The sequence below is a fragment of the Phoca vitulina genome, unplaced genomic scaffold (assembly GCF_004348235.1).
Source record: "Phoca vitulina isolate PV1807 unplaced genomic scaffold, GSC_HSeal_1.0 scaffold1, whole genome shotgun sequence".
Taxonomy (NCBI): Eukaryota; Metazoa; Chordata; class Mammalia; order Carnivora; family Phocidae; genus Phoca; species Phoca vitulina.
Window position 1 is genome coordinate 91551914 of NW_022589704.1, and position 21150 is coordinate 91573063.

The window sequence follows — 21150 nt, forward strand, 5'->3', positions numbered from 1 at the left end:
CTGGTCTTGAATAGCCTCACTCATACGTCTGACAGTTAGCCTGTTAGTGAGAATAACTCATTTCTCTTCCATGGCCCTTTTAGCAGGACAATTAAGCTTCCACACATAGCAGCTCAGTCCTAAAAGCCTGGCGTGGAAGCTGCAAAGCCCCTTGAGGCCTGCACTCAGAAATCACAATCAGTTTTATGGCATTTTGTTGGTCAAAGTAAGTCACAGGCCAGCCCAGCTTCAGGAAATGTGGAAATAGGCTCCACCTCTTGCTGAGAGGAGCTTCAATTAATTTGTGGCCAAGTCTACTCTACCATCCAAGGTACTTGCAGTCCACATAGTTAACAATTGTTAGAAACGTAAATGCGATTTTCCAACAACAAAATTTTTTTTAGTTGTACATATTGGTCACACAGCTACATATATGTTAGTGCAATTATGCAGATGAAGATGTTGACCAAAAAATTAGTGGGAAGGGAGGGCAGATATTTTTATTATTTTCCAATTTGTGGGATGAGACTACCAAACAAAATTAAGAAGTTCTTAGAGGGGTGTCTGGGTGGTACAGTCAGTTGAGAATTTGACTCTTGGTTTCAGCTTATGTTATGATCTCACGGTCACGAGATTGAGCCCCGAATCAGGCTCCACACTCAGTGCGGAGTCTGCTTGAGACTCTCTCTCCCTCTCCCCATCCCCTGCTAAGTGTGTGCACGTGTATGCATGCTCTCTCTCTCTCTCTCAAAAATAAATTAATTTTTAAAAAGTTCTTAGAAAACAAATTTGCTGGTTTTTCTATAAATTTTGTATTTCTAGGTGACTTAGAATTACTATTTTATTTAATCACATATTACCTCTGGAAAGTTTTGTTTCAGTGGTTCTCCATCTAGCTACATCATCAAATCTTGCAGAGAAGCTTCAACCCCAAAGATTCCAATGCAATTGTTTGAGAATGGAAAATCATTTATTTGGTGTATGTCCAGCTTTTTCAGATATGCTACAATCTACTGAGAATGTATGCTCTCTGAATCCCAGACCTTAGGGCATCCAGGTTTTCTGACTTTTCTGTTGAGTTCCAGGAACAGCTTGGGTTCCAAGTCAAAATTACATTCTCTGTGGTCATCTAAATCCAGAATTACTTACTTAGGCTATGATGAACAATCCTTCTACAATCCTTCTAAATCTTTTTGTTTAGAGGCTACAAAATGGTAGCCCACAGACTGGAAATGACCTGAGTTTTGTTTGACCTGTATACACATCAATGGTCCAGACAATATATTTTTAGAAGTGGGGAGAGGTGCCCACATTTATAAATCCTTAAATAAATTAAGTATAAATACTTAAGCTTCACCTTAAGACCAGAGTTGGGGCTTTCTCTTGAAAATGCTGCAGATCTAAGAACACACAACAGAGCTCATAGGCTCCAGTCAGCCCTGGACCCATTTTTGTCTACAGTAGTTGTTATATCTAGCTATCTTCACTCGTTTGCATTATCTGCCTCTGCCCTATAAGCATTTGAGTTTCTACCCTTAATCTAGTTCAATACCAGCTACCATTTTATAATTGAAAATTCTGAGACCCAGAATCTTGGGTTACATGGGTGGTGTTGAGTCCCTACGTTGAACCTGGCACCACACATACATTATCATTTGGTTTTCATATCAGCTCTGGGAAGAAGACTTTACTAGGCCCATTTTATGGGTGACAAAACTGAGTCTCAAAGAGGTTGAGTAACTTGGCACATAGAGCTGATAAGAAATGGAGCTGATACTCAAGCCCAGGTGTTTGTGGGTCTTAAAACCAGGCTTTTTGTGCCCCTCCATAGCAATTCTTGCCCCCCATGAGGACTACTTTTTCTTGCTTCCTACCCCTTCTTCCCTCCCTTTCCCCTAACACCCTTTCTACCTCTGCATTAGCACGTACCAACATTTCCTGGCTCCTCTCTCTCTCACCTCTTAGTCTCTGACCCTGTCCAGCAACTTACAGCTCCCAAATATTGGTCCCAAAGCCCATATTTCCATATCACACACCATATCACAGTCATAAAATAACTTGTTCTGCAGCAGGAAAGGGTCCAATTACAACTCATATAATTGGCAATAGAGAGTCATTTATCACAGTGGCCCTGGGATTGGAGGTCATCAGAGCAATTCCATTTGTTGGACGTTCTCCTGTTTGTTTCAGGCATTCCTTCATCACAGTCCTTTACAGATCCCAGGGGGCTCACTGGGACATTTCACAAGTTATCAAATACATGCATTAAGGGTTGTTAATAGCAGCCAAGGAGCAGAAATCATTATGTGAGAATAAAATGTATTGCATAAAATGAAATTTTGGAGTGACAGAGTGGAAAAGGAATGCTTTCTTTTCCCCCCTCCAAGTGACCCAATAAGACCAGAGCTAGGGCCTGGTGGAGTTACTGTCTTGCATGGAGGAAATCTTCCACATCATATAAACCTGAGAAATAACATGATGGGAGTCCCATTGCCTTGTACCTCAACCAATCTTTCCACATTTTGTGTTGATTTTCTCTATGTCATTGAAGAGGTAGCCAGGGGTTTTCTAGGGAGCAAACTTTTCCACAAGATTGGGAAGACAAATATCATGGCCAGTCTTTACCATTTAACTCAAATAATTTGGTTTGAGTTTGATTAGTCTATATGTTTCCCACCACCGTGGGAAAGATGGAAACAATTTAATGGAAGTACAGAATTTTAATAGAAGAGAAGAGAATTTTAAAGGGAGAGTATCTAGTCCAGAGATCCCATCCTGGTACCCACCTTGCAGAGCTGATGCATTTGTGTGTTGTCTGAACTGCACAAGGTTTTTGTAAAGGTAGGACTTGGTCACCAACATTTAAAAATCAGGTGATTTCACTTTTTTAAAAAAAAATTACTTTCTGGCTTTTCTTAAAAAGAAGTTACTTTAAAATATGACAATCCTGGGCCAGCTTCCCTGAGACAAGAGTTGGCTGAAGTTGCAGAATGGTTGCCCCCCTGACAAAGGAGAGCTGCTCTGGAAGGCTGACCCAGTGCCAGCAACCCCTCCTGGCTCTCCAACTCTCAGGCTGAGGGGCAGTTGCCACTTCCTCATTTATGTTCTAGACACAGAAAATTTAAATAACATGCTTAAGATCATGCATTCAACTCACTCAGCAAATAGTTATCAAAGCGCACAGTCTCTGTGCTAGGCACTATTCCAGGCACAAAGGATACAGCAGTGAACAAAACAACATGCAATCCTGGCCCCATGGGGTTGACATTGCAGGGAGGGACATAGACAGTAAACAAAATCAGGGAAATATACAGTATGACAAATGGTGATGAGTACTATGGAGACAAATCAAACAGGAAAGGGGAGAAGGAATAGTGAAGAGTCACAATTTTAAGTGGAATGATGAGAAAGGCCTCCGTGAAAAGATGAGTGACATATGGGCACAAGCTCAAAAGGATGGGAGAGAAGGAGCCATATGCAACTCTCGGGGGAGAGTATTCCAGGCAGGAGGAGCAGAACCTGCAAAGGACATAAAGTGTCAGCACCAGGACTGGGACTTAAACCAGAGCTGGGCTGTCCTTCCAATTGGAGGTGATGCTGCTGGCCATTACCTCTTGGCAGACATCTCAAGAGATGCTTTTCCAGAACACCTGTCGTCTGTATTTTCCTGGAAACCCAAAACACCCTAAATGAAAATCCAGATTTATGCCAAAGATAAAATGGAGAGGGATTATTTGCTTTACCGGGGCCTTCACAATAGGAGCCTTTTATTCAGGAAACTCCCCTGGCACTTGTAAAATGGTTTTTTGATTTAGAGTTGTGATTCTCACCATTTTTCGGAAACCCATTTACTACACAAAGCAAAGATCCCCTATAGTGCGGATGGATTTATGCTGATCCAGCCACACTCCCTCACCAGGTCTTCGGGGTCCCCCACAACTTCTTAAAGGGAGTCCTTTGCCAGTTGCCCAGCTAGGGTTAGGAGCACTGACCCTCAGTGGAAGCCAGCGCCAAGTGACAGACTGGGCTGGACTCCACAGTCACAGGCTGCTGCTGCTAAAAGCTCTGGACACTGACCCCTGGCTACTGTCACAGCTACTGTTATAGCCACTCCCCCGCCCCCGCCACCCCACCCCCACCCTGCAGGGCTTTGCTCACAGCTGTGGGGGCTGTTTCATTGTTTTTATTAGCATTTATTGTTTTTCAGGTAAAAAACAATGGAGGACTTAGAAAACACATAGGAGAATGAAAAACTGTTTTAAAAATAAAATCCCTAATCCCATTATCCAGAGAAAACAACTGGTATCCCACCTGATTGGCTGCTTGTTATTGAAGTGGCAGGGATTTAGATTGACAATCCTCTTTTCTGTCTCCAGAAAGCTCCTCTGCCATGATGCTATTCCCCTCAAGAATGCTTGAAGCAAAGACTTGGATGTGGGCAGTTAGAGAGGTAGAAAGGAGGAGGTCAACTTACACTGGCTAGTTCAAGTCAAGCTGCAAAAATCCGTGGCTAGAACTGGCCAGGCAGATGCTGAATCTACAGATGGGGTGGGAGAGCTTTCTAGAACTGCAGGTGCACCTTCGGAAACCTAGCTTCAGGCAGAGGCTGGGACCCCCCTGGAGATATGATAGGAGGGAGTGGTTACAGCATTGTGCAAGATAGAAAGAGAACCCATCTTCTTCCCTTCCAGGGTCTGGACGTGCTATGGAGGGCTTGGTTCTGCATGGTGCCCTTCAGGAATCCAGCTCTATGTTAAGAAGCTGCCTTAGCATCTGGGGCTCTAACTCCCACCAGTGCTGCTGGCACCCCAAAACACTAATGTAGCAGTGATGGTGTAGACAGTGGTGGAAAGTGGTAGAAATGACAAGGACAGAGACAGAATGTATCAGGCAGCCCTTCCCACAATAATGCTGTATGGCAAGCCATCCCAACATAAAGTAGTTTAAAACAATGAGCAGTTGTTCTTCTTTATATATCTCTGGATTAGCGAGGGACAAGCTGACCTGGGTTGAGCTCAGCTCGGTTAGGTTTCAAACTGCTAGACGGTTGGATCCTTATCATCTCCATGTCTCTCTAATCCATCTTGGAGCAATGGACTAGCTAGATTATGTTCTTCTCGTGGCAATGGCTAACGTGTAAGAACACAGACTCAACTGTATGAGCACATTTCAAGCCTTTGCTCACATCACATCTGACAACATCCTATTGGCTAAAGCAAGTTACACGGCCAAGCTCACTATCAATGGGTTGAGGAAATATTCTGCTTTTAGGAAAAGGCACTGCAAGGTCACATGGCAACGCCTAGAGAAACAAGGAAGAAGGAAGAACTGAAGCTAATCATGTAATCTACTCATAGATAATAGGTCAATTGGCATAGGCATTAAGAGTTTGCAACAACTCAAGCAGGACCACGAAGTGGTAGAGAGCCAGGGAAGAATTATGGGACCAACAGGGCAAAGTCACTCCAGACTCAGAGGCAGCCAGGACACACACAGTGGGGGACCACTTGGACCCCCAGTGCTGCCTGTCCTGATTCTTCTGATGCCCTGGTGACCTACTATGTCTGCCATCCCACTGACTGGTGGGGGATCTGGGAAAACTCTTGGTCACTTGTCATGTACTGAATCTTTATGCGCCCCCTCCAAATTCAGGTGTTGAAACCCTACCTCCCAATGTGTTGGTATTAGGAAGTGGAGCCTTTGGGAGGTAAATTGGGATTAGATGAGGTTATGGGGTAGAACCCTCAGGAATGGGATTAGTACCCTTAGAAGAGTCATGAGAAAGTTTGCTTCCTCCCTCTACTCTCTGCCATGTGAGGATACAATGAGTGGTCTGCAACACCAGAGAAGGCTCTGGCCAGAACCCAGCCATGCTGGCGCTCTGATCTCAGCCTCCTGAACTGTGAGAAATAAGTTTCTGTTGTTTATAAACTGCCTGCCCACTCTGTGGTACTTTGTTACTGCCGCCCAAACTGACTGAGACATCACTTTACTCCCTCAACTCCCTTCTCAGGAAGGGTCCCCCTGAGCCCCTACCTCTCTCCTTTCCCCTTTCTGATCTCTACACTCCTCTCCCTCTGTCTCCCTCATCATTAATGTTACCTGTCCATGGGGTACTTACCTAAAGCAGGTGGAATTGCAAGTACCACCAGAAACTGGGCAGGGGCAGATATTTCCAGGCAAGTTGGACCTTCTTAGAGAAAACAGTCTAGTTATGTAGGAAAGTGATCTGACTTTAGAGTCAGGCAGAAATGTAGCCAAGTCTTAGCCATATCCTCTCTATCAGTGTGATAAAATTCAGTTTCCTTACCTATAAAATGTATATAATCATTTTTACCTTGGTGTTGCTGTAAAGAATTAACTATGCTAATGTGTATATGGCAGGAATTTCACAGTGCAAACTTGGATACAAGAAATATGTCTTTTATTTCCTAAAAGTAAGTCTAACTCTGAGTCCACATCCTAAAGATTAGTGGTAAATTCAGTCACAAGCGTTATTAGGGTTCCATCCTGTTTGATGTCATAACTTCCTTTGAAAACACCCCTTCTTTAGCTGGTGTCCTATAAATGTGTTCCTAACTGAAAGCTGCCCTCTAGGGGCCGCCACTGGCTCTATCATGAAGTCACACTCTAGGGGTAGTCAGCTAGTATTTGTCAGAAAGGCCACATTCCAGAGGTAGCTACTGCTTGTTCACCTGTTAACTACATTGTGATCAATAGCAGATTTGCTTTATAGCATCCTAAGTATCAGAAAGCGGGTTTGTTGACGTAGTGGGTTAAAAGATGACCCCATACCCCCATATCCACATCCCCAGAACCTGTGAAAGTGACTTTATTTGGGAAAAAAAAAAAAATGGCCTTTGCAGATAAAATTAAGTTAAAGATCTTGACATGAGAGATTATCCTAGATTATCCAGATGGACCCTAAAGCCAATGCCGATCGACCTTCTAAGAGAGAGGCAGAGGGAGATGATACAGACAGAAGCAAAGGAGTCACTGTCAAGATAGAGGCAGAAATTGGAGTAACGTAGTCACAAGCCAAGGAATGCCAAGAGCTACCAGCAGGTGGGAGAAGCAAGGAACAGATTGTCCCCTAGAGCCTCCAGAGGAAGTGCCGTCGTGCCGGCACCTTGAGTTCAGACTCCTAGCCTCCAGACTTAGAATACATTTCTGTTGTTTTAGGTCACTGTGTTTGTGGTACTTTCTTACAGCAGCCACAGGAAACAAATAAAACTGATAATACTAGTGGCTTGTTAGTCTGCATAAAGATGATAGAAAGAGGCGCTCCTTGGTCAAGCATGAACTTGTGAACGGAATATTAAGAACCCAGCAAGGCCTTCAGCCTGGAAATATAGGGATGGTGCTAGACTTGATCTACAAACAATCCTGTGTTGAACTATTCGGAAAATTCTGGATGCCTGATGTCAACTATAAAAGGACTAGAATCTGTCTCTGCTGTACTCTGTATTAAGTGAATCATGCATGTAAAGTGGTGCTCAAAGCACCTAGAAGTACATAGAACCAGGGCTTCATTAAGCATATAAGAGCAAGTGGTAGGAAGAATATGTAGTCAGCTTGCTATAATTGCTAATTCAGTGATTGCCGTGTGGCAACATTTGGCCTGAATTTGATTTTGTCCTAGTCTGTTAGAGTTTGGGCTGGCTACTATTAAGTTGCAAAGAGAATTTGAGGCTGGTGTGTTATCAAAGTAGCTGAGATCAATTCTACAGAGGCCCTGAAGACCTCATGAATCATGAAACATTGAGACAACCACAACCAGCACTTCACACTGGTCAACAAGCAGATGTCCGCTGTCAACATCTTCGTGGTCCCTTGAGTCAAGCACCTCAGTCGCTCTCTGGCACAGGGGGGTGTGATGATACTGGCTATTGCTGGGAGCACAGGTACCTGGTGTGCCACCAGTCTTTCCCCTCTGACAACCCCCAGGAGAAGGACACAGAGCCTCACCACTCTCAGCAGCCCTGACTATCCCCTTTTCAGTGATGCAGAAGCTGTTGACTTTCTTAGCCAACACCTCTCTCTTCTCCAACCACACTGCTCCCTCCCCTCCTCCTCTGGGACCCCAGCCACAGTCTTTTGCAAGAGATTATGCCAAAGGCCTTCACAAAAGTTGAAGAGAGGAGGTGTCCTACAGCAACACAGACTTCACCCACAAGCAAGAGCCTATCCGTATGGGATGGCCTCCTTGGAATGGGGAGAAGGAAAAATTCTGAGAAAATACACATGTATTGAAAGAATTAAATTTTCCTGACACATGTGCAAAGTGCTAACACAGTGCTAGCTACACACAGTTGTATTAATACATGTCAACATCCATCAGCTCACACCACTTAGGAATGGTGTGTATGCATAGGCAACCCCACAACTGTTTTGCTCACTGATATCTCCTTAAGGCCTAGCAGAGTTCCTGACACATGGTAGGCATTCAATAAGCATTGTTGAATTAATAATTAGATACCCCATGAATGAACACTGCAGTTTTCTAGAAACCAGTACAAAGTTGGAGATATGATTAGATACCAGATATCTTATGTTTGTGGGTAAAAAAACAAGGTCAAGAAAAATACAACCATTGCAGTTGTGGACACCAAAGTCTAAATGTCCCCATTTATCTTCATAGACAAATTTTCTATCTTTCTACCTTTTCTATTTTCCAAAATGTCTATAATGAGCAGATAGCAACTGCATTTTGGATGAAATAAATTAACCTTCTAAAATCATCATTTCTTCATGTCCTTCTTTCCCCACTGCCTATTTTTCCTATAAATTTGGGGGTTGGGAGATTCATGTGTTCCCCTACCTTATATGCTCCTGATTGGTCCCACTGGGTGGTGGGGTAAGGAAGGCCATTTGCAGAAAGTGGAAGAAAAGGGATCTAAGAAGCTGCTAATAGTGGTTAATTACTCTGTCTAATCCCTCCCAGACTTCATGGATGGGGTGTAAGGGAATCGTAAGTGCTTCAGTTCATTTATCTGTTTACCCTGAGCTTCAAGAGAGGAGTGATTTTCCTGCCATGAGTTCACAGGTCTCCCATAAAACAGGTGGAATGAATACCTTCACTAGGGAGAAGTGGAGCCTGTGGGCCTCTAGAGGAAGCAGTGAATCAACACAGAATTATGACATTTTTGGCCAACATCTCATAGACCTGCACAATGGGATCATCTCCACTGGATACATTCTCATGATGCCATGTCTCTAGAAGGAGTTGCCACCATTTAAATAACACCATGGGAGGAGGTTAGAATAGGGCCAGAGAGGATTTTGTTGGCTCCCTTCCACCCTTAGTGGAGGTCCTCAGAAGGCATCTGAGGGACTTCACCTGGGTAGGAGCTGTTCCCTTCCAGAAGTAAGAATGCAGATTTAGCAAGTTGCAACCGTGAGCTGCCCACCTCAGCCCTAACAGGCCAGTGCCCGATGCCCCTTCACTGTCCATTGCTCTTGTGGAACAACAAGAGGAATTAACTTATTCATCGGCTGGAAGAAACATTTAAGTCACTACAAGAAAAACTTCCTGACTCTGGGAGCAGCTGAGATGCTAGAAGGAGATCCGAGGATGGGTGGTATTAAAATCCACACCCTCAAGAGCAGGAGGAGGAGATGAGGGTTTCAACTTATCCTGGCTGAGAAAACTGAGCAAGAGGTGGGTTATACAAGGCCAGGGGCTGCACTGGCCAATGGTCTTGGCCTTGTAGACAACTGGAGACACTGAGTTCAGAGGAGAAGGCAGAGCCAAAGCAGATATCCAAGACTATATGGCAGTGCTGAATGTCAAAACACCAGAAGAGAAATCAGTATGTTTCCAGCTCTGCTAGGATAGGACAGGCATGGGCATCTAAGTCTGGAAAGAGTAAGTGCTTAGAGCCAGAACCCAAAGCATAAGAGCAACAGAGGATGGAGTTTGAATGAATGAGTACACCAATGAATGAATGAACGGAGGGTTGGTGTCCTGAGAACTGACTCTGGAACATACCCTGGCAGGTAGCCTTTGTGCTGCCACCAAAGGATGAGGACAGGACTTTGTCCAGCTTAAAGGAAGAACCAGCATGGAAATGGCTATTACCTTGATGCAGGGCAAAGGCCTAGATCATTATTTCAAAACTTCCATTTATCAGAATGCTTGTTCCAGGATATGGTGCTCAAATAAATAATTTCCCAATCAACTCATCTGAGAAGAGGCCATATACCATGGCCCCATATTAGAGACCCATAATGCACTTTAGTCTATTGAAAGCTCTAAGGAAAGCACTAAAGAAACCTGCCAAACCAAACATTTCCCAAGTGGATGAAACCATAGGACATCTCTCTTCATTAAAAAAAAAGGGGGGGGGCGCCTGGGTGGCTCAGTTGGTTAAGCGACTGCCTTCGGCTAAGGTCATGGCCTCAGGGTCCTGGGATTGAGCCCTGCATCGGACTCCCTGTTTGGCAGGAAGCCTGCTTCTCCCTTTCCCACTCCTCCTTCTTGTATTCCTTCTCTCTCTGTCTCTCTCTCTGTCAAATAAATAAATAAAATCTTTAAAAAAAAAAATCCCCCATAAAACACCAATTAACACCATACAGGACATGAGTGCTCCTCTGAATATATTTTAGGGAAAGCTGTCCTGGGTGCATGATCCCTTCTACTATTTGCTGTCAAAAGCAGCACCTGAAAGTATTATATTCTCTCCCTTCTTCCTTCCTTTTCCTCATTTTCCCTCTCTCTTTCTCCCTCTTTCATTCCCTTTCCCCCCTCGCCCCTTCCTTGCCTCACCTTCCCCTTTGTTAATCTGGAGGTTCCCTTTTATTTCTCTCTTCCTCTTGCTCACCTTCCTTGACAATACACAGCCATTCCTTGGGCCTGAGAACTGATACCCCTCCATAGCTGCAACTGAACCAGTTTCCCCTCATCCCTGGAGTCATCCAGAGATCACTATCTCAGCAATTTGCAAATGGTACCAAGGGCATGGACTGCTCCAACAATGGCCCAATTATCTGCCAGTTGCATTTCACCAGTGCACAGGTTAATTGGTTCACATGACAGAGATGGAAAGTAAACTGCGCCCCATTAAATTGATCTTATCTAGGTAACAATCCATTGTGGGCCCCCCTCCCTTTCACAAAGCGTCCAAGAGACAAGTGAAAGAACCAAGCTTAGAGATGAGGAATGGCTACTCATTGGCCTCCCTGGCCTAGAAGCTTGCATGGTCTCCCTGTCCTCTCCCTCCCTCCCCAAAGCAAGCACAGTCATCACACCACTTCTGTGGCCTTAGATATCTCCACAAATTAATCAAATGCTACCTTTTTGGGTTTCTGGTCTTGTGTTTAAATACTTGCTCTTTATTTCTGGGAAGATTTAGCTGAGTTGTTTGTTCATTTTTCCTTTGTTTTCTTTTAAGCACATTTAGAGTCTCCCAACACTTCTCAAATAATTGCCAGACCACCGATTCTAATACGCTTTTTCATCATATTCAAACATTGACTGCCTGGGTAGAAATCTATATTCCCTCTCATACTTAAGAGCCTATTTCCCCTGAGTAATGTCTGCCTGGCTATTTTATTCTAGGTAATATCGATCTTCCTGCTCTCCTACAAAGCGCCTTGCAGAGTGCCAATAATTTTGTAATAGAAACCTTTTATTAATGGACTCCCCACAGCTGAATTTTGTTTAGATAAGTTTTAACACACACATACACACACACACACACACGAGAAAGAGAGTGACAGTTGACAAACTTTTATTTGCACCAAAAGTTGGGCCACCTGTGGAGTGGTTTATAGGGAGTTGGAGGTGTAGAGTGAGTGGGCAACACTGCTATAAACAAAACTTCAACCAGCTGCCAGGGAGCTCTGAGTCATCCAAGGCAAGCAGGATGTCCCACTAAGCTACAGATTGTTTAATTACACACAAAGCTGAGTGGCACCAAGCCCAGTGGTGACTGACACGTCAGTGCTCAAGCCAGACAAACACCTTTAGCTGGCTGTCCCAAGATGCCATGGGGCCCCCAGTGAGAAAACCCAACATGCATCGAGAGCAGCTGTGGGCTCTCATGTCCTACATGTTTGACGTGAGAAGAAGTGTATTATTTCCCAAGATCAGCCTCTACACAAAGAGATTAAATCAGTCCCATAGAATGGAAATGGTTTTGACCTGTGTCTGTGAAGGGCTGTCAAAAGTTCTTCCGAATGAAGCTAATCAGAGTGAAAGTGATGACAGGACAGATCATACCCACAATCCCAGTGCCCTGACCACAGAAGAAACCCCACCCATGAAACACTCCAAGGAGGGCAGCAGCAAAACCCAGGGCAGGTGTCTTGCAAAGGCTCCTCACCAACTACAAACCTGCCAGGGCCTGCCAGCAATGAGGCCTTTGTGACCATAGCTGCAGGTTTATTTCACATTCTGTAATGACAGCAGTTAGGCAGAGATGACTATGAACTGAGCAGAATCATCTTCTAATTTGCTCTTGCCCTGACATAACATATCTAAGGTAACTAGTTCTATGTTTAAGCAAAGAATATGAGATAGCTAAATTCACCTCCCCAAATATCTACCCCATTAGCTTGTTATGCCAGAAACTCACTCAACTGAAGAAGGCTTAAAGTTAAGACTTTTAAAGCCATTAAGACTATAGTTTAAATTAGCTTTCCTGAATGGTTGGATGGATGGATGGATGGATGACAGCATAGATGGAGAGATGGAGGAATGGAAGAGTGATGAAAAGATAGGCTCAGACTCCAGAAAATGTAGAATAAGAAAGTAGAACAAAAATCATTCACAGTAGGGTAAGAAAGTGAGAAGAGAAAAATGGGGAACAGGAGATACAACCAAATAGGACACATTTTAGAGAAGAGGGAGTGGAACACTATGGGAATACCGATGGAAAATGGCAAAGAGATGGAAATCCTAGGAGAGGTGGAGCAAAAATGATTATCTTCTTCTTCCCAATTTTTCAAAGTTTGTTTATACTTAGAACCTCAGCTGCCTATACCATCAATTGATATTATTTCATCCCAGCCATTCATCCAACTACTACACTAGTTCCTTCCCTTCTTCAACTCGTGGAGCATGAAGGTAAAAAACCCAGAGGGGATATTTCTGGTTAAAGATATTTAGTACCTGGGCCCTTGGGTCAATGTTTAGAGACCTCACTGTCCACAGGGGATGCCATGTGGCATGGTGAAAGCACACAGCCTGCATTCACAGAACCTATGAATAGTCTTCACCTCCTCCAGTAGGCCTGAGTTCTCTTTTCCTGCCTCCCCCTTTGATTCCTTTAATCCACTCAATATTCCACTGACAACCAGGAAAAGAGTGTACATTTCAAAACCCTACCCTTTTGCTACTCATTGGCATGGAAAGATTTAATAAAACGTTAGAGATGGCTAGATGGCATTGGAGGTTGAGTGAGGACTAACTTTAGTGATCCCTGGCCCTATGAGCAGAAACAATCAAGAGCTGATGAGCAACATCAACCTGCAAACTCCACCTGAATTCACCTCCTCCTCCTTCACCAACAACTCTTGCATGCTCCAACTTTCACCAGTCCTTTCCATGACATGCAGGGTCTGAACCACATGCTTCAGCAATTAATCCCTGTCTCTAGATGTTTCCTGTGTACAAAACTGTCTCCTGCATTATCTCCAACAATATCCCCATGGTGTCTGGATGTTTTACACACAAAAAAAGATCCTTAATAAACACTTGTTAAACTGGCATGCCTGGGGCACCTGGATGGCTCAGTCGGCTGAGCGTCCGACTCTTGATTTCAGCTCACGTCATGATCTCAGGGTTGTGGGATCCAGCCCTGTGCTGGGCTCCGTGCTCAGTATGGAGTCGGCTTGAGATTCTCTCCCTCTCCCTCTGCTCCTCCCCATGGTTCACTCTCTCTCTCTCTAAAATAAAATATACAGAATCTTAAAAAAAAAGAAAGAAAGAAAGAAAGAAAGAAAGAAAGAAAGAAAGAAAGAAAAAGAAAGAAAAAAACTGGCATGCACATGCAATTTTGGTGAAACTGAACTTTAGCACAAATCGTTTTGGAAAATAATTTGGCATGAGTCTTCTGGCAGAGAATATGGCTGCCTACCAATATTCATTCTCCCCATCTTTAAAACAAACCCCTGAATTTTAATTAGGCACATAGCCAAGCCACAGACTACATTTTACAGCCTTACAGCTTATTATGTAGCCATGTGACTAAGCCCTGCCAGTGAGATGTGAGTAGAAAAGTGTGTGCCACTTCTGGCTCATGCCCTACTAAGGAAGGCGCGTGCACCCTCTTGACATTTTCCTCCCTTGTGGGCTGGGACTCAAGGAGAGCCAGAGCCCCATGCAGGACCAGAGGTGGAAGTTGGGGATGTGGCAGAGTTGCCCCCTTGGACCCTGGACCACTTGCCTCTGGTCTCTTGTATGAAAGAGAAGTAAACTTCCTTTTTTGTTACGTCACTCTATTTTTGGAGCCTCATTGTATTTTAGGCTTAACTTTCAACAACTTAACCAGTGTCCTAACCATTACAAGTTTTAAAGTATTCTTTGGCCAGATAATTTAACTTCAGAACACAGGATGTGGAAATAACACTAAATACCAAATAATATCAGCCACAATAATAGTAAGTTAAACCTCTGTTCAATTGGACAATTATTTTCAAAATAAAAATTGACAACATCCTAAACGCAGAACACTAGGGAAATGGATACCACCAGTATAGCACATTTGCCCCCAGGCCTTATTACCACTTCAGAGCCTACACTTACCTGCATTTGCCTGAGGACTTCCCGAGGGCAGGCTGGAAATGCGGGGAATCAGTCTCCTTCTAATCATCCATCAACCAATGACTTACAGGAGTTGGGGTATACAAAATATGCCTTAGGAACCACTCTGGCTGCCTTAATTTTCGAGATCATGGTACTTAGGTGGTAAATGACTTGCCCTTGGCAAGAACTAAGCTCAAACTCACACTCCTGCCTTTTGCTTCTCTTTCTTCCACACCACGTTAGGTGAGGTGCAGATAAAGCAATGCTGGAGGGCTTTTCATCTGTCCCAGGAGAGGGATAAGACCCCAAGCTCAAAGTTAAGAGTGGTATCAGCAGTAAATTAAACCCAGAGTGATATTTAAAATGGAGAAAGTGATGCCAATTCCGCTGTAACACGAGTAGCCCCAAATGCTGTTCTTCCTACTAATCACACTTAATTAACAGGTTCAGACTCCAGCTTTACTGTATGTATTTCATTCAAGTCAATGGACTCTAGGGAAGATTCTTCTCGAATGATCTGCCAGTAAAATTGTGCCTTGATATCCAGGAGTCCATCCTCTGGGGATAAAGTCAAAGGCACGCTCCCCCTGGCTGATCAGCTCTAATGGGCTCCCACGGTCACTCCCCACAAGGAAGGAAGGCTTTCCGTCCTCCCAGCCAGGTCTAACTGCAACAACTTGCCCTTCTAGAGCTGCTTTCTAGTCCCTGTGTGGCAAACCTGCTGTTTACATCCATCCCCAACTTGGTCTTTCTGTTGAGGTTCCTCTTCCTTATCTCATCTCCCCTGTTGCAATTGTGGCAGGGTGAGGAAATATGTCACAGAAAGAGCAGTTCTCTTGGTCTTCGTTGGTCTTAGGCCCTGTTGGCACAAATGGTGGGCTAGCGGTGAAAGCTGGACCCTGCAAGGGAGGGAGACAAGCCAGACCCAGACACCAACCCCCAGGCAGGTGTCTGTCCCATCTCACTGTCTGAGCCCTGCTGTATTTATATCAAGAGATTTGAAGAACTAGGTTTTTATCTTGCCTTGAAAGTCCACTTTAAGAGCATTAAGAAACGATCTCATTGGTAAGACAGACAGCCCCACTTAGGGAATTCAAACTCAGTGCTTTCTCTTGAATAAAAGAAAAATAAAATACAGCAAAGATCCCTCCAACAGTTCCTTAACAACAAAGTCAGAAGAAGAAAGCTGAATGTGTGTTTCATGTGAAGGTGTCAACTTTAGAGAATCACACCTTGGGCTGCCTTCATTTCCTTACAAGTTGCTACTCCTTTTGAAGGACATAGAATGAGGAGTCTGAAACTGAGTGACTGGGGCCAAAGTCCAGGATCTTAAGAAGTGGCAAAAAATAGAAGTGATGGATGAATAGATAAACAAAATGTGGTATAAACATACAGTGGGCTCAGCCATAAAAAGGAACAAAGTTCTAGAGGCGCCCGGGTGGTTCAGTTGGTTAAGCATCTGCCTTCGGCTCAGGTCATGATCCCAGGGTCCTGGGATCGAGTCCCACATCAGGATCCCTGCTCAGTGAGGCGTCTGCTTCTCTCTCTCCCTCTGCCACTGCCCCCCATTCGTGCTCACTCTCTCTCTCTCAAATACATAAACAAAATCTTTAAAAAAAAGAATATGAAATTTAGGAAAAAAGGAACATAGTTCTGATACATGTCACCACGTGGATGAGCCCTGAAAATGTGCTACATGAGAGAAAGCAGACACATAGTCACATGTGTATGATCACGTTTACATGGCATACCCAAATAGATAAATCCACAGAGACAGAAAGCAGAGTGGTAGTTGCCAGGGCCCATGGGAGGGAGGAAAGAGAAGGGGCTGCTTGATGGGTATGGGATTTCCTTTTGGAGTGACAAAAATGTTTTGAACCTAGATACAGGTGGTAGTTGCACAATATTGTGGAAGTGCCAAATGTCACTGAATAGTATACCTTAAAATGGATAATTTTGTGTCATATAAATTTGCCTCAATTTCAAAAAAGAATAGAAGTGACAAATCAGACAGCCACTTCTTTCCCCACAGACAAGCTGGACCTATTTTGCAATGCTTTCAAAATAATTCATGAAAATTTCCAAGTTAACAGGACACTCCACCATATGAAAAGTGAGGTCTAGACAAGCTTCCACAAATGCCTAACCAGAAACCTCAGACTGGTACAAAGGGGCCTGACTTTGAAGGAGCAGAGGATCATTTGTCTGGGCTGTCTCAACTCTTGACCTAGAACTGAAACCGACCTGATATTCAGAGTGTGAGCTGCACCTTTGAATCACTGTTTCCTCCAGGGTGTTTCTTCCCGAAGCGCTTAAGGGCTGGTTTGTGGGCCAGCCCAGCCTAGAAGGCCTAGTTAGTGCAACTTAAAAAGAGAAGGGTCCTGTTGATACCAGGTGACTTCGGTTCTGGGAGAGAAGCCTGACCTGGGTAGAAGGCCAGCAGGTGTAGACAGACTAGAGGTGTGGGGAGGGAACTTGGGTTGAGCCCAGGCAACACAGATCTTGTTTAAATTGCTTCTCATTCTAAGGAACAATTGTCCTAATGAGGGCACCAACAAGCTCCTCATTTCTGAGTATAACTGGACGGGGTTTAGCAATCTGATATGGCCCATACCCTGGATCCCTCCCTTTCCCCTCCCAGGCTCACTTTGGCTCAGGCAGGGGTACTGCTGCTCTGGGACCCTCCCCACACATTCCTACATGAGGTGGGACATGTGCGTTCAGACCCCTACAGGAGTGTCACCAAGCTCCTGGCTACTTTGTGTCTTCACTTCTGATGGAACCATTATCTCCCTGGCTCATGCCAAGAGTTTATTTCCTTCAGGACTACTAGGCTAACAGCTGAAACTGGGATTTCAGGTTTTATAATGGGGGTTGGACTTTTAATCAGCCAACTCCTGACCTGCCCACTAGATTTTTTCTGTGTCCTCTTGAGGGCAGGACCTGGGTCTTACAACATGGTGTCTCTCCCACTATGCCCGGCACATAGCAGACCCTGAAAGGTCATCTGCTGCATGATACGATGGCTGAAATTAAGAAATTGAGTTCATATGAGATGCTAGAAAAGGCGTCGAGGGGGAGAAAAAATGAGAGAAGGCCCCAGTCTACTGGAAGGCCAAACAAAGTTGCCGTACAATGTGGCAGATGTTGGAACAGAGGTTTGTGTCCAAACCTTTGGGAGCACAGGTGAGAGAGCGAGTGACCCTGAGGGGAGAGTCAGGACCTGCAGAGTCAGGGAAAGTGGAAGGAGCTGGAGAAACCACAGAAGAGAGGTGAACTGGGACCTGGAGGATGAGGAAGAGTTCCCACAGAACAGAGGGGTGGAGTATCTGAGAGACAAGTCATCCAAGGTTATATTTTACTTCTAAGTCCTTTGAGCAATTGGCCTTTCCTTTGTTTTCCTTTCTTCATTTCCTTACCATTTTTTCCTTTGAACTACACAAGTGACTTTCTTCTATGGGTATTCTATTATCTCCGTGGTTTAAATGTTTAAAAAAAAAAAAAAAAGGAAAGAAAACAAAATGTGATCTTTTTCTACACATACATTAAAAAAATAGAGTAGCACACGCTCCATAAGATAAATATCATTGATGGGTTTTCTACATTCTATTCTGATCTCAGCTTAACAGGTGAGTTCTTGGGTGGGTCCTGAGGGGACATCATGTGTGCCCTGCCTCATGTCCTCCTGGCTCATCTTTTCACTCTAGCCAATGATGAGTCACCAGTATGCACAGGAATAACCTGACAACACCCAGAACTTCTCTGCACTGCCATGTGGGACACCATGCCTTTCTAACAGGTGCAGAAGCCTGGAAGTGAGCGGAGTTAACACCCCATAGGCTAAGCCTTGACTAATGGAGAAAAGGAGATAGCAGATACATTGAATAAATACTCTCCTCTTGTGTCTCCTAGGCAGACTCCTCAGAAGGGCCCCACTGAAATCAAGTCCCAGTCTCCCAAAGGGATGACCAACTCAGTAACTTAACAATGCTATCTCAAACTAACTTTTCCTCCACGTCTCTCACTCTCTTCTTAGTACCTGGGGGTCACTTCCTAAAATAATCTGGATGTAAACCCTTCAGGCTCATAATTTTGGGGAAAATCCAGGTTAAGACAATGGATTCCAGAAGTGACCCTAGAAAGCAAACCCTTATAATGGGATTTGGAATTCAAATTCATGGGTCAGAAAGACTCTATTGCTGATAGTAATGAAATAAGCCCTGGTGTGCCGTAGCATCACAATTACTAAGACTTTCACAGGTGGTCAACCTGGATGAAATATAGGTAGAAGGTGAAACATTGGCTTATGTGGTAGTGGTGGCCTTTGAATGGTAGGGGCAATGGTAATTTTGCAAATTATGGTGTTATACAGACCTTGTCAATGGCTTTAGATACTTTGAGAAGAAGAAAAAGAGAGGTTCTAGTTGGTCAACTATCAACTTTGGGACATCCTGTGAAGAAAATGCCTCCTTTGCAGGGTTTGAGCTTGGAGATATGGCTTCTCTCTTGCAGTGAGAGGGAAGGCTGTGCTGAAAATCATGCCCTGGATTTAATAAGAGCAGCAGAGCTGCAAAGGAGACTGACTGCCCAGCCTCAACAAGTCTCTGGGACAAAGTCCAAATCCTGAGAGAGAAAGTGTGGGATATAGTAAACCAGGATGGGAATATTTGGAATGAACCTGCAAACTGGAATGCTCAGAATCTTCTTAATCGTCAGTCTACCAAGAGGCTCCCTCTCCCTTGTTAGACAAAACCAGCCTCTCCTCACCTGTAAACAGCAATAGGGCCTCACCTGAGGTAAGTGCCTTGTAAGATGATGCTTGTCCTCCTCAAGACAGCTTTTCCCTCATTGCTTCCGGACTAAAGCTGGAATCAGGTTATAACACAACCCAAGTGAGAAAATACAGCCTTTGCTATGGCAGGAAACATCATATACAACCAAAGTTTTCCAAGACTTGACTATATGTGCTGGAAGGGACTGAGGGAACAGATGAGAGTGGATTTTGAAAGTTGACTATATGGCTGGAGAAGAATTTTACTGAGATCAGACCACTGTCCTATGAATCTGGATTTACCATCCTGGTGAGGACACATTTTATCTTTTTCACTCTGTAAATTCCATGACATTTTTGAAAACTCTTTCTCTAAGAGTATCAGCCTAAGAATCACAAGAGATGGTCCCTATTGATCTTTCCTGAAAGAGACCTTCAGAGAATTTTATAAACAAGGCCATGTATTCACTAGACACTACAGAAAGAGTGCCAGGGCCTGGAGCTTTACAAGGTCTGTGAAAATGATAAAGCTGGTGCCTCCCTCACCAGTGCTTTCCACTGTGTCCTTGTGAAGGGTGTGCTCCGTAAGGCCCTTGGGGAGAACTCAGCCTAGTGGTGGCTTCTCTGCAAGTCTACGCAACATATACACAGCCAATCTCCTTTAACATTTCCATGTTCCTGAACCTTCTATTCCTTCTCCCCCAGCCCCCACCCATCCCAGTTGCTTTACTGTTCTTGGACTGCAATTGCTGCACTTCCTCATTTATGGTTAGCACTGGGCTTTGGAGGCTCCTTGAGATATCCCAGTGAATCCCCTTCATTCAAGGCATACTCCTTCCTGTCCCCATTGCGTAGCAGCAATTGTAGTTCTTAATGATAATCAGGGCCAGTCATTCCTGCAAATATGGTCCATCAGCAAAAGGAGCCTAAACTGATTCAGTAGAAACTGCACTTGGTCCTGTGCTCGTAGTTCTCTACCCCCTGTCACCAAAACCAGGACTTCTAATCCAGCAGAACTTAAATCTGAATTCCACAAGTAGATCATCACTAGGATTGTTAATATGAGGAATCAATCCAACTTACCCCTCTTGATTCCTGGGACTACTTAATCTAGCTATTGAGGACAAGAGACAAAAAGCAACCATGATACAATGATGCTTGCTCAACGGCTTATGAATTTTTAAGATATTTTATGACTTTAAAGGATTTTATAAACAAGGCCACTATAAATATCAAGCACTATGAATACAAGGCCTCTCAAGAAGCTATAGAAATGTTAGAAACCAGGGGGCAAAAAATGTTTTGGTTTCGGGGCACCTGGGTGGCTCAGTCGGTAAGCGTCTGCCTTTGGCTCAGGTCATGATCCCAGGGTCCTGGGATCGAGCCCCGCATTGGGCTCCCTGCTCAATGGGAAGCCTGCTTCTCCCTCTCCCACTCCTCCTGTTCCCTCTCTCGCTGTGTCTCTCTTTGTCAAATAAATAAATAAAATCTTTAAAAAAAAAAAAAAAGTTTTGGTTTCAAAATACAAAAAAAAGAAAGAAATCACTAAATCTAAATAAATACTTCAATACCTATAAATATAAAAAAACATGGCAATGTCACTAATTGTTAAATTCAATATTTATAAAAATATCATTATATTTGGGAAGAA